Source organism: Muntiacus reevesi, chromosome 3 (assembly GCF_963930625.1).
Source record: "Muntiacus reevesi chromosome 3, mMunRee1.1, whole genome shotgun sequence".
Classification (NCBI taxonomy): domain Eukaryota; kingdom Metazoa; phylum Chordata; class Mammalia; order Artiodactyla; family Cervidae; genus Muntiacus; species Muntiacus reevesi.
This window is the reverse complement of record NC_089251.1, coordinates 55,911,164-55,924,830: the sequence shown is the minus strand read 5'-3', so window position 1 is coordinate 55,924,830 and position 13,667 is coordinate 55,911,164. Positions and strand designations below refer to the sequence as shown.

Below are 13,667 nucleotides of genomic sequence, written 5' to 3'. Positions count from 1 at the left end.
AGCTGAAAACTGGGAGAAGTCGTCACAGGCTCTGAGTTAATGAGTGTAAAACCAAAAACAGGTGTATCAAGAGATCAAATAGTGTCATGGCCATCTAGCACTGTGGACTTCAGAAATGCCCAGCAAATATTTCCTTCCAGAAAGACAAAATCTTACCTGAAAAGAAAACTGCTAGATTGAAAAACCAAATTGGGCAGGGAAGTAGCCCTGGGGGTAAGGGAAAGAAAAGGTTCCAAGAGTAGGGAGCAGGGGAAGGTGCCAGATGAAGAACTCAGAAAATTCTGCAACAGCAAAATACAACATCTGAGGTGAGAATACCACCTTGCCAGGCAAGCCCCACTGGCCTGTAAGAAACAACAGAAAAACTTTTCTGAGCCAAGCTCCTCTCCAAATGGCAGAGAAATAACCGTATCTTGAGCCCTTCACTGTAACGAGCGAAATTCCTCAAGCCATGAAGCTGGAAAAGGTACCTAGGGCATTCCTTCTCCACAGAAATGTCCTCACAGTAGTCCAGGTCAACACATTTCATTTAAATTTTGGAAAGGAGGAGGAGGCTATGATCTAACCATACAACGTGTTACAAGAGAAAAATGAACTAAAATACTTTGATAAGAAGACACCAAAAAAAATGCAAACACAAAGCAAATTAAAAGCTCTAATGTAACACTTCAAACAAGGCTGAAAGAGATTAAGAAAACAGTTAAAACTTTAAGAAAAGTTAAAATGGACTTCTCTGGTGGTCCAGTGGCTAAGACTCCCTGCTCATGATGCAGGGGACCTGGGTTCAATCCCAGGTCAGGGAACTATCTCCCACATGCCACAATTAAGACCCTGAACAGTCAAATTAGTTTTTTTAAAAAAGAAAAAGCAAAAAGGGCACAAAACAAAAAAACAACTCTGGAATGAAAAGGCCAATTCTGCAGCTGAAAAAGACAGTAGTCAATTCCAAGAAAAATAAAATATAATAGAGTAATGAAAAAGTAATTCAAATTTTTAGTCAAAAATATTCATTGGGCATTCATTGAGCATCAAATTAGAGCCAGACATGGTTACTAAATAAAGAACTTGACAGATATGGGGGGGGGGGGGGAAATAGTAAAAGTAAACAAAATCAAATTTTTAAAAGGAATACAAGAGAGTATAGGCACCATAGAAAGAACAGGATAGGAAGGAGAATAATGAAGATATTCCAACAAAAGTAAATTTACACCTTGCGAGTAGGTGATAAAAGATGAGCAAAGAAGATCCAAATACAAAGCAGGGGACTTCCCTGGTGGTCCAGTGGTTAAGAATCTTCCTTCCAAAGCAGGAGATGTGGGCTCCATCCTTGTTTAGGCAACAAAGACCCACATGCCTCAATAGACCCCTCAAAAACACCCCCAGCAATGGATGCAGGGGAACTCAGCGACTTAGCTGGCTCCTCTGGGAGTATAATGTATGGCCCTCTGCAGGCAAGAAATAGGCCAAAGGAAAGGATAACCATCAAAGGCAGGGTGGATGTCCAAATCAAAGCAATATACCACAGATCACCTGGAGAACAGAGTCCCTAATAACAAGGGGCTCCAAATGGTCCCCAGGCCCTGGCAAATATTGAATATGCTTGTATACCTCATGCCCACAACCACCACAAAGGGAACTGCAATACTCCCGCCATTTTACTTGGAGGAAACTGAAGAAAGCTGAGGCTCTGAGAAATGGATTTGTCCAGGGTTACTCTGGAACCCAGTCATCTCTCCTTCCAGGACTGAGGTTTGAAACACCCCACGCCCCTTTCAGGGAGCTGGAATCCAGGAGAAGCCTACTGGGTCGGGGTGGGGGCACGCGGCACATAGATGGTGCCTTCCTGGAGGGGCCAAGGGTGAGGAATCCGTTTACCATAGATCTTGAAGGGAAGCAGGGAGTCCCAGCCTCAGGGCATATGAGAGAATATGCCGGTGACGGTGGGCACAGACCTCACTTGAAAAGTGAGGTTATTGTCCTGGTCTGATAGGAAAGGGGGTAATGAGTGGTTTCCAGGCAGAAAAGGAGGGCACTGAAATGGGTGATCTCAAAGGTTCCCCTTCATTTGGGAGAATGGAGCTCAGCAGGCTCTGCCACAAGGGGACCTCATCTCTCATCTGGAGCGGCCTGAACCCAGCCTGTGAGCGCCTCCCCAGGCCTGCTTGTCTTGCCCTCCCAGGTGTCCCCACCACACTTCACTCCATTTCACTTCCCGCCCAAGGTTGCTGGCGAGGGGGGAGCAGGAAGTGAGCCCGAACGGCGCCCCCCAGCTGGGCACAGCCCTGCAGCCTTGCTTTCATTGTGTTGCTGTCTTCCTGCCGGAGGCAGGGTGCTGCAGATCACCTCCTCCTCCATCACTAATTCATGTCAGCTACATCCCAGGGAGGCACACTGCCTACTGACGAGTGATGAGGAGTCTGGTGTGCTATAGTTCATGGGGTCACAAACAGTCGGACACAACCGAGCAAATAACACACACACCACACTGCTTTGTATAATGTAACATTAAGTGGAGTTTTGAGGTTAAGAAATGGAAGGAAGTCCACTTGTATGCTTATTAGACTGCATTAGTGTATCCATATCCAGTCATTATGACCTTCCCTGAGTTCCAAAGGGCAGATGCTAAAAGCTGCAAATAAAGTGAGCTGCGGTCAAGAACCCACAAGAGGCAAGATTAAAGGGACCAGATAAACTCATCAAAAGTAGGAGACCACCCACCTGAGATGAGATTAAGGGAGTGCAAGCCCCGCCCACACACTAACCTTATCAGAGCCCCACCAGTATAAAAACCCTCAAGCTCTCTCCGGTTTGAGACTCATAGGTTCTCAAGGCAGAAGCCTGGCGCATCTCCCTTTGCGCGGTGAAGTGGTAGGGCTATTCTTTTCTACTTCACCCAAAACTCTTGTCTCCGGGATTTGATTCGACACGGAAATACAGAGGAGCTGAGCTTCCAGTAACAGAAGTCGGTTGCTGAGAAGAGTGTGCTAGACTAGCTCCAGGAAAAGACTGAACACTTTCCTAGGCAATCTCCAGTCTGAAGGTTTTGGTTCACCAAGAAGAAAGTGAACATCATGGATCGGAATGATAGCCTCTCTCCCTTTGACCAGTATCCGGCCTCCCCTCAAGGTGCCATGAGTCCTGGAATCCGTGTCTTCAGTCCAATGATGCATTATGGCACAGGACTGACTCCGCAGCCGATTCAGAGCACCCAGAGCACCGATGGTCTGTCTACTTTGGAGGAGGAGCAGCAGCAGGCGAAGGTGGCAACAGGTCAGCTTTCAACAACGTCCCAGCAGGCAACCCAGGAGGCCTCGGACCAGACACCACCGCTCTTCAACTCACAGCCTCTTATGACCGCACCCTTGCTGGGTACCACCCCCCTGTATCCATCCCCCATGACTCCCATGACCCCCATGACTCCTGCCATGCCAGCCTCAGAGACCACTGAATTGATGCCGCAGCTGCACAATATTGTATGCACGGTGAATCTTGGTTGTAAACTTGACCTAAAGAGAATTGCCCTTCTTGCTCGAAATGCTGAATATAATCCCAAGAGGTTTGTTGCTGTAATCATGAGAATAAGAGAGCCCCGGACCACTGCACTGTTCTTCAGTTCTGGGAAGATGGTGTGCACAGGAGGCAAGAGTGAAGAACAATCCAGACTAGCAGCAAGAAAATATGCCAGGATCATACAGAAGTTGGGTTTTCCAGCTAAGTTCTTGGACTTTAAGATTCAGAACATGGTGGGGAGCTGTGACGTGAAGTTCCCCATAAGGTTAGAAGCCCTTGTGCTTAGCCACCGACAGTTCGCCAGTTATGAGCCAGAGTTATTTCCTGGTTTAGTCTACAGAATGATCAAACCGAGAATTGTTCTCCTTATTTTTGTTTCTGGAAAAGTTGTGTTAACAGGGGCTAAAGTCAGAAGAGAAATTAATGAAGCCTTTAATAACATCTACTCTATCCTAAAGGGTTTCAGGAAGACTTCATAATGGCTGTGCTCCTGCCTCCTCCACCCACTGGCTTTTTTTTTTTTTAAACCAATTGATTTTGGTGTATTTGTTGTGTTGTAGATGGTCCCATGTAGTGAGAGGTTGGACTTGAACTGTGTTACTAATCGGGCAGTAATGTCTATTTATATTTATATTTTAAACATTCCATGCTTTTTAAAAAAGTTTTTAAAAATTATTTTATTTTATTGATTGATTTTTGACTGTGCTGGTCTTTGTTGCTGTGCACAGTTTTTCTCGAGTTGTGGTGTGTGGGCTTCTCCTTGCTGTGGCTTCTCTTGGTTCAGAGCATGGGCTCTTAGGTCACTTGGGCTCTGTAGTTTTGACTCACAAGCTTAGTTGCCCTGAGACATATGTGGAATCTTCCTGAATCACAGATCAACTCCTGTGCCTTGGCAGATTCTTAATCACTGGAGCACCAGAGAAGTCCACTTGCTGCTTTTGACAAGTTGGTTTAATGGACAAAACTTTGTGTTAAAGCCACCTCAACAACTGATTAGACTTTATTTTGTTTAATTTCTTCCCCATAATCCAGAGTTTTTGTTTTGTTTCTACCAGGAAAAGAAAAATCTGTTTTGAAAGGTGTTGTTTTCTAATTGAAAACTCTTAAGGATTATTTTTCTACCAGACACATTCGCCTTTTCAGTATTTCAGGACAAAAAAGAACGTTTGCATTCATATTAATGAACACAAATAGCTGCACATATCTTCCTTCCTTCAGAGTACTCTGTAGAATAAATGCTGTTAAGAAACAAACCAAAAAAAAAAAAAAAAAAAGCCCAAAAGCCCAAAATGGAGTCCTTTGGGCTAAGCCCCAATGTGATTAGTTTAGGCCCCTCCCAGGAGTAGAATTTTAAACCAATCAATCTAGAATTACCCGATCAAATCCTGTGATGTAATCTGCCTAAAGCCCCCTGCCTTTTTCTAAGGGAGGTGACCTTGCCTAAAATAATCCAATCTTAACTTCCTCTTCCCATCTTCCTTCTGTCTATGAAACCTTCCATTTTGTTCAGGTCCTCAGAGTTCTTTTCTATTTGTTAGAAGGGATAACTGCCAGACTATCAAATAAAACCAATTAGATCTTCCAGTTTACTCAGTTAAATTTTGTTTTTTAATGTAACAAAAGCAGCACTACAGAACAGTGAGAAAGATAGATTTTTCAATAAATGGTGTTGAAAAAATATAATATCTGCAAGGGAGAACTAATGACATAGAATGCCTGCCTCACAGCTTGGACAAAAATCAATTCCAATTGACTCATGTATCCATGAAGCTTTTTATAAGACATCCTGTGAGAATATATCTTTATGATCTATGGCAATGGTTTTCGGTCTGGGCCAATATTGCTCCCGAGGAGATATTTGACAATGTCTGGAGACTTTTTGGTTGTTAAAACTGGGGTGTAGGGACTTCCTGGTGGTCCAGGGAAGTTAGTTACATAGAACTGAGTGAACTGGTAAATATGGTTATAATTTTTATGGCTTCTATCTAAAAAATTACTGGTTTAAATTTGTGTTTTCCAAGAGTAAGGAAAATCTCCCCCTTAAACTAACTATGACTTACAATAATTTGGTAAATTGTACCTTTGTAAGAAGAACTGAAACATTTATCTTTTTCTCTATATTTGGTTGATCCTGTGAGTGCTTGTCTCAAAGATTGAGCCATGCTTAAGTTGTGCACAGTCTGGACAATGAAACTCTGGATAGCTCATTAAATCAGCTATGACTCCTTTGGTTGCTTCACTATTGCAACTGGATTAAAACTAGTTGTACTAGTCATCGTTTTTATTTGTTCTTTGTTTTCAAACTGTTTGTGCTCTGTGCCTCCCTGCTGCACTTTGTCTTTGTCAGTGGTACTAGTTGCATTATTTATATCTTGTCTAATTTATAAGACTGTTGTCTCATGTAATACCCAGTGTGTAACCAGGCCTCCAACAAAGCTTATATGACTAAAAATATAACATAAAATAAATGTAACAGTTTGATTCTAGGTATGGGAAGAAGCAACAAGGGAAAATGTCTGCTGGATCATAATTAGGCACAAGATCCAGAGAATCTTTCATTATTGCTGGGGTCTAATCCAAAATTTAGCACCTGGAGTGGCATATCAAGAGCTTTCACCCAATCTGGGATGAGCCTCCCAGCACCGTGAGACAAAATTTGATCATGAAATGTCTCCCAAATATTGATCAAATTTCCAACCAAGAGGGGAGAATGTGAGAAATGGAATACTTCCTGCCCTGTCAATCATCAGCAATTTCAGCCCTCCAATGTGAGCAGATGAGCCCTGAGAAAACAGAGGAAGGAGAATACCTGCCACCAGGCAGTCATCAGATTGCAGCCACTACCTGTGATGAACCCTGAGGAAATTCAGGATATGAAAATACAGGACACAGGCCCCAGATAGCTAAGGTACATATCAAGAAAATAATTTTAATGAGCCCTGACTCTTGCATCTTCCCATACATAGAAAAGCATATAATTCCTTAACTTGAGATGCTGCCTCCTGCGTTATATGTCCAATATTTCTAAGTCTACAGGTGTAAAGTAGACACATTCCAAATAAGAATGGAAGAAGACAAATATCAACAACTGGAACACCAACAACAGACACTCTTGGACGGATCCATCTGATAAAGCAGTTAGAACAGTCATCACTCCGTTTTCCCACAAGACTGTGGAATGGACATTGACAATGGGGAATTGCAGCAGGGAAGAGCCAATTCTGACTCCTCGAGGGATCTGTTTCTTTGACTTTAACCTTTGTTTTTGCTGCTTTTGTTATTATAATCATACATAATGGCTTGTGTCAGGGAATCCTGCCCCTCTACCTGACTGTTAAGGTGCCTTTGTTAGAATCTGACCCAGCCCATCTGTGAAACTGGCACCCAGACCTGGATAAGATGGCTAATTTGAGACATTAATCTGCTATCCTCTCAGTCAGCTGCCTTTCTGAATAAAGTCATATTATTTGCCTAAACACCTTGTCTCTCAGTTAATTGACCTGTCATGCAATGAGCAGACTTAGACTCTGTAACATGCAGAGTTCCCAGGTTTGGAGAGCCTTTCTATCCCCCATTTCTTGTAGGTAAGTTTCCAGCCTCCGTGGCCTTCAATGAGTTCCAAAAGGTGGATTTGAACAGTAGATAAATTAAAAGACGCTTGCTCCTTGGAATAAAAGCTATGACCAACCTAGACAGCATATTAAAAAGAAGAGACATTACTTTGCTGACAAAGGTCAGTCTGGTCAAGGCTATGGTTTTTCCAGTATTCATGTATGGTTGTGAGAATTAGACCATTAAGAAAGCTGAGCACTGAAGAATTAATGCTTTTGAACTGTGGTGTTGGAGAAGACTCTTGAGAGTCCCTTGGACTGCAAGGAGATCCAACCGGTCAATCCTAAAGGAAATCAGTCCTTAATATTCATTGGAAAGACTGATGTTGAAGCTGAAACTCTAATACTTTGGCCACCTGATGCAAAGAACTGACTCACTGGAAAAGACTCTGATGCTGGGAAAGATTGAAGGCAGGAGGAGAAGGGGGCAACAGAGGATGAGATGGTTGGATGGCATCACCAACTCAATAGACATGAGTTTGAGTAAGCTCCAGGAGTTGGTGATGGACAGGGAGGCCTGGTGTGCTGCAGTCCATGGGGTCACAAAGAGCCGGACACAACTGAACAACTGAACTGAACAGAATCAAGGGAAAGAAAGTGAAAGTTGCTCAGTCGGGTCTGACTCTCTCCAACCCCATGGATTATACAGTCCATGGAATTCTCTAGACCAGAATACTGAAGTGAATAGCTTTTTCCTTCTCCAGGGGATCTTCTCAACCCAGGGATCAAACCCAGGTCTCCCATACTGCTGGTGGATTCTTTACCAACTGAGCCACAAGGGAAGTCCAAGTATACTAGAGTGGGTATCCCAGGAATTGACCTGGGGTCTCCTGTGTTACAGGCAGATTCTTTATCAACTGAGCTATCAGGGAAACTTCAGCTTCAACTTCAACTTGAATGGCTGAAGTTGAACGGTTCTGTGAAGACCTACAAGACCTTCTAGAACTAACAACCAAAAAAGATGTCCTTTTCATTATAGGGGACTAGAATGCAAAAGTAGGAAGTGAAGAAATGCCTGGAGTAACAGGCAAATTTGGCCTTGGAGTACAGAATGAAGCAGGGCAAAGGCTAATAGAGTTTTGCCAAGAGAATGCACTGGTCATAGCAAACACCCTCTTCCAACAACACAAGAGAAGACTCTACACATGGACATCACCAGACGGTCAACACTGAAATCAGATTGATTATATTCCTTGCAGCCAAAGATGGAGAAGCTCTATACAGTCAGCAAAAACAAGACTGGGAGTTTACTGTGGTTCAGATCATGAACTCCTTACTGCCAAATTCAGACTTAAATTGAAGAAAGTAGGGAAAATCACTAGACCATTCAAGTATTACCTAAATAAAATCCCTAACGATTATACAATGGAAGTGAGAAATAGATTTAAGGGACTAGATCTGATAGAGTGCCTGATGAAGTATGGATGGAGGTTTATGACACTGGACTGGAGACAGGGAGCAAGACCAACACCAAGAAAAAGAAATGCAAAAAAGCAAAATGGCTGTCTGAGGAGGCCTTACAAATAGCTGTGAAAAGAAGAGAAGCAAAAAGCAAAGGAGAAAAGGAAAGATATACCCATTTGAATGCAGAGTTCCAAAGAATAGCAAGGAGAGATAAGAAAGCCTTCCTCAGTGATCAATGCAAAGAAATAGAGGAAAACAATAGAATGGGTAAGACTAGAGATCTCTTCAAGACAATTAGAGATACCAAGGGAGCATTTCATGCAAAGATGGGCTCAATAAAGGACAGAAATGGTATGGACCTAACAGAAGCAGAGATATTAAGAAGAGGTGGCAAGAATACACAGAAGAACAGTACAAAAAAGATCTTCACGACCCAGATAATCATGATGGTATGATCACTCACTTAGAGCCAGACATCCTGGAATGTGAAGTCAAGTGGGCCTTAGAAAGCATCACTATGAACAAAGCTAGTGGAGGTAATGGAATTCCAGTTGAGCTATTTCAAATCCTAAAAGATGGTGCTGTGAAAGTGCTGCACTCAATATGCCAGCAAATTTGGAAAACTCAGCAGTGGCCACAGGACTGGAAAAGGTCAGTTTTCATTCCAATCCCAAAGAAAGGCAATGCCGAAGAATGCTCAAACTACTTACTGCACAATTGCACTCATCTCACACGCTAGTAAAGTAATGCTCAAAATTCTCTAAGCCAGGCCTCAGCAATACATGAACTGAGAACTTTCAGATGTTCAGCTGCATTTAGAAAAGGCAGAGGAACCAGAGATCAAATTGCCAACATCTGCTGGATCATCGAAAAAGCAAGAGAGTTCCAGAAAAAACATCTATTTCTGCTTTATTGACTATGCTAAAGCCTTTGACCGTGTGGATCACAATAAACTGTGCAAAATTCTGAAAGAGATGGGAATACCAGACCACCTGACCTGCCTCTTGAGAAATCTGTATGCAGGTCAGGAAGCAACAGTTAGAACTGGACATGGAACAACAGACTGGTTCCAAATAGGAAAAGGAGTACGTCAAGGCTGTATATTGTCACCCTGCTTATTTAACTTATATGCAGAGTACATCATGAGAAACGCTGGGCTGGAAGAAGCACAAGCTGGAATCAAGATTGCCGAGAGAAATATAAATAACATCAGATATGCAGATGACACCACCCTTATGGCAGAAGGTGAAGAGGAACTAAAAAGCCTCTTGATGAAAGTGAAAGAGGAGAGTGAAAAAGTTGGCTTAAAGCTCAACATCCAGAAACTTAAGATCATGGCATCTGGTCCCATCACTTCATGGCAAATAGATAGGGAAACAGTGGAAACAGCATCAGACTTTATTTTTTTGGGCTCCAAAATCACTGCAGATGGTGACTGCAGCCATGCAATTAAAAGACACTTACTCCTTGGAAGGAAAGTTATGACCAACCTAGATAGCATATTAAAAAGCAGAGACTTTATTTTGCCAACAAAGGTCCGTCTAGTCAAGGCTATGGTTTTTCCAGTGGTCATGTATGGATGTGAGAGTTGGACTGTGAAGAAAGCTGAGTGCTGAAGAATTGATGCTTTTGAACTGTGGTGTTAGAGAAGACTCTTGAGAGTCCCTTGGACTGCAAGGAGATTCAACCAATCTATCCTAGAGGAGATCAGTCCTGGGTGTTCACTGGAAGAACCGATGCTGAAGCTGAAACTCCAATATTTGGCCACCTCATGCGAAGAGTTGACTCATTGGAAAAGACCCTGATGCTGGGAGGGATTGGGATCAGGGGGAGAAGGGGATGATGGAGGATGAGATGCCTGAATGGCACCACCGACTCGATGGACATGAGTTTGGATAAACTTCGGGTGTTGGTAATGGACAGGAAGGCCTGGTGTGCTGCAGTCCATGGGGTCACAAAGAGAACAGGACTAAGTGACTGAACTGAACTGACCCGGGAAATCCTTAATCAAGGGAGAAACAGCCAAAAAAACACCTGAGGCAAGATTAAAGGAATCAGAGAAACACATCAAGATGAGGAAACCACCCACCTAAAATGAGATTAAGGGAGTACAAACCCTGCTCACACCCTATTCTTGTCAGAGACCCTAGCTTTGACCTGCTGTTATAACAACCTTCAAGTTCTCTGGCACATAATTTTTCAAAACATAGGCCTGGTATATCTCCCTTTGCCTGTCAAAGCAATAAAGCTATCTTTTTCTACTTTACCAAAACTCTGTCTCTGGGATTTGATTTGGTGTGTGTGTTCAGTTGTTCAGTTGTGTCCATCTCTTTGAGACTCCGTGCTCTGTAACCTGCCAGGCTCCTCTATCCATGGAATTTTCCAGGCAAGAGTGCTAGAGTGGGTTGCCATTTCCTACTCCAGAGGATCTTCCCAACACATTTTGTATCTCTTGCATCTCCTGCATTGGCAGGCAGGTTCTTTACCACTGAGCCACCAGGGAAACACCAGTGCACCAGGCCAAGCTTAAAGATCCCGCATGTCACAACAAACACCCAGTGAAGATCCATGTGCTGCAATTCAGATAGCCAAAAATTAATTAATTCAATTAATTTAATGTATTTAATTAATTTAAAAAACTTGGGGTAGATGTTGCTATTGTCATCTAGCTGGTAAAGAAGAGGGATGCTGTCCAATGTTGCATAATGCACAGGACAAACTCTACATCAAAAAGTTACCTAAACTGAAATGTCAGTAGTGCTGAGGTAGAGAAACTCTGGTCTAAGGTTAGGAAATCACATCTTAAAAATGACACAAAAAAGTGCTGTTTAATTATTAACTTTAACAACATTAAAATTAAGAACTTCTGTCCATCAAAAGATACTGCCAATAGAATGAAGATGCAAGGCACAGAGTAGGAGATCTCATACACACAGACCCAGTGAAGAACTCACTTGAGAACTCGAGAAAATCCAAGTGGTCAATAGACATTAGGAAAGGTACTCAGTATCATTGTGAGCATGGAAATACTATTGATTCTAATCGCGGCAATTAAATGCAGAATTTAAAGTCAGATAATTCCAAGTATTAGAAAGAATGTGAAGCATTCAAATGATTCTGGGAGGATTTAACCTCTTGATAGAACCTCTTGAAAAACAGTGTCTGATAAAAAAACAGTGTCCCAGTGTGGAACTGTGTCTGATAAAACTAAATGTGCCACACTATCTAGACTGTAATTGTAGACATTCCTCTACTGGGTATACAGGCTATAGGAATGCAGGCTGAATTATACCTAGAGATGTATGTAAAAATATACATGACAGTGTTGTTTAAATATGGCCCTGGACTGGAAACCCTCATGATGCCCACAAGTGGATAAATGAACTGTAGTTGTGTATGTATGTATGTATATTTTTTCATAGAATGGAATATCATACCACCATGAAAATGAGTGCACTGTGGTAAAATTCAGAACAAAAGAACTGTATGTGATATGATTCCATTTACATAAAGTTATAACCAAGAAAAAGGTAAAACTATCATAGTTTGAGATATATACTTGAGTGATAAACTATAAAGAGCAAGGATGAGATGACCATAAAAATCACACAGTTGGGGCGTTAAGATTAAGAAAGAAAGGAGCCAGGGCATGGCAGTGTTTTATTTACCAACCAAAACTGTAGTTTGATAAACTTTTCCTTTGTAATAAATCATCATGCTGTAGGTTCACATTTCTGCTTGTGTGCTATATTTTATGATTTGAGAATGGCTTGCTTTATTTTTAAAATATTTCAAACTAAACTCTTCAAACAGGATAGAATAATAAGGTTTAGATTTGAGACTGTGTCCCAAGGTGATGAGCTTAAGTGTTCTTGAAATAAAGAAAAAGTGAAAGTCTTCAGTCCTGTCTGACTCTTTGCGACCCCAGGGACTATACTGTCCATGGAATTCTTCAGGCCAAAAATACTGGAATGTGTAGCCCTTCCCTTCTCCAGGGGATACTCCAACCCAGGGATCAAACCCAGGTCTCCCTCATTGCAGGCAGATTCTTTACCAACTGAGCCACAAGGGAAGCCCTAAGTGTTCCTAAATCACCTTAAATGCTCTGATTGGATTTCTTTCTCCTGATAGCCTGGAGCTGTGAGACGGTGAGATTCTAAAACCTGAAATCCCCAAAGAGGCGTGGCTTCCTGCTTCCCAGCATCCCTGCTTCCAGGGGATCTGGCAGAGAAGTGTGAGCTGCAAAGAAGTTGGGATTCTTCTCCTGGAGCTGAGTAAAACCTACCCCTGGCTAGGGATCCCTTCCTGCCTACCTACCTCCCCCTTCCTTCCTTCTTTCCCTTTGAGGTACTAGGCAGGCGAAACTCTGCTCTCTGTGGGCCCACAGGTCTTCTACTTACATGACCCCAAAGACTTGTAAGCTCGAGAAATAAGGGTTCCATCTGTGGAAATTTCTCTCAGTAAACTAGTGCATGCATGGTGGTGATTCCAGGTTAAAGGTGAGCCAAATGGGTTGCTTTTTTTTTTTTTGCACTCCTGTTTGATGGCTTTGGGCGTGCTAGCTGGGAAAGGTGGTGGCTTGAGGGGCAAACTGGAGGAAGCTGGGTGGGGAGCAAGGCTGAGGCAGGTAGGACTCCTTGGATCTGGGCTTCCCAGGGCACCTGGACTTGTGGGGGCAAAGTGTGGAGAGAAGTCAAGGCCCTTCTTTCCTCCCATATTCATTTAGCAAGTATGTGATTAGGCATCTACCTTGGCCCAGGTGGCGTGGTGGTAAAGAATCTGCCTGCCAGTGAATGAGAGACAAAAGACTTGGCTTCAATCACTGGATCAGAAATATCCCGTGGAGGAGAAAATGACAACCTTCTCCAGTATTCTTGCCTGGGAGAGTCCATGGATAGGGGAATCTTCCGAGCAACAGTCTATGTGGTCACAAAATTCAAAGTTGGACATGACTGAGCGTGCATGCACTTAGGTCATCACAATTTGATATGAGACAGCAGTGAATAAGGAATCTCTGCTGGGTGAAATATTTCTTTTTCTTTTCAAATTTTTGTTCTTGCTGTTAGCTGCACTGGGTCTTCATTACTTTGCCCAGGCTTTCTTTAGTTGCAGTGAGGAGGGGCTACTCTTCTTGCAGTTCAT

At 42.7% G+C, this 13,667-nt stretch overlaps 1 pseudogene; it reads left to right on the top strand.

Annotated features, from left to right (window-relative positions):
* The first annotated feature begins 3,071 nt into the window (after nucleotides 1–3,071).
* On the top strand, nucleotides 3,072–3,989 carry LOC136162859 (TATA-box-binding protein pseudogene; annotated as a pseudogene).
* The last annotated feature ends 9,678 nt before the right edge of the window (nucleotides 3,990–13,667 follow it).